The sequence below is a fragment of the Magnolia sinica genome, chromosome 17, assembly GCF_029962835.1.
Source record: "Magnolia sinica isolate HGM2019 chromosome 17, MsV1, whole genome shotgun sequence".
Taxonomy (NCBI): domain Eukaryota; kingdom Viridiplantae; phylum Streptophyta; class Magnoliopsida; order Magnoliales; family Magnoliaceae; genus Magnolia; species Magnolia sinica.
Window position 1 is genome coordinate 60,132,496 of NC_080589.1, and position 605 is coordinate 60,133,100.

Here is a 605-nt window from a genome sequence, read left to right on the forward strand (position 1 = left end):
TTCCTCCAACTGAAGTTTGGATTATTTCTCCAACTAGGATTATCTGTATTGGAGGTAAGTCCATTAAAAGGTCTTTGGTAATTATTCATGGTATTAGATTGCTCATTCAACACCTCTTGAACAGAAGGTATTGTTAGATTATTTTTAGTTGTGTGAATATTGCAAGCAAAAATATCACAAACAGTTTCCTTAACATTATCCTTCTTTAATTCCATGGCTTCAAATTTTCTAGTGAGATTAGCCACTTTAGCATTGATATCATTGTCCTCTTTCAGGAGATACATTCCACCCCTCTCTTTAGATTGAGTTAGCCTAGACATGATGTTTGAGTTTGGGGAGACGTTCCATAATTGTGTGTTTTCAACAAGCTTATTAAAGTAATTCCATATATCATCGACACTTTTATTCATAAATTCCCTATTACACATTGTCTCGACTCATTAGCACATGGGAGATATTAGTCCATCATAGAAAAAGCTCATGATGCGCCACATTTCAAAACCGTGTTGTAGGCATGAATTGACAAGATCCTTGAACTACTCCCAACATTGGAAGAATGTTTCATCTTCTTTTTGGGTGAAGTTTATGATCGACTTTCCAAGGGT

At 35.4% G+C, this 605-nt stretch overlaps 1 non-coding gene across 1 annotated transcript; it reads left to right on the forward strand.

The window, feature by feature from the left end:
* Positions 1-498: 498 nt before the first annotated feature.
* On the forward strand, positions 499-605 carry LOC131232101 (small nucleolar RNA R71). The gene has a single exon (XR_009164703.1). It is a non-coding gene; the product is annotated as a small nucleolar RNA R71 (small nucleolar RNA).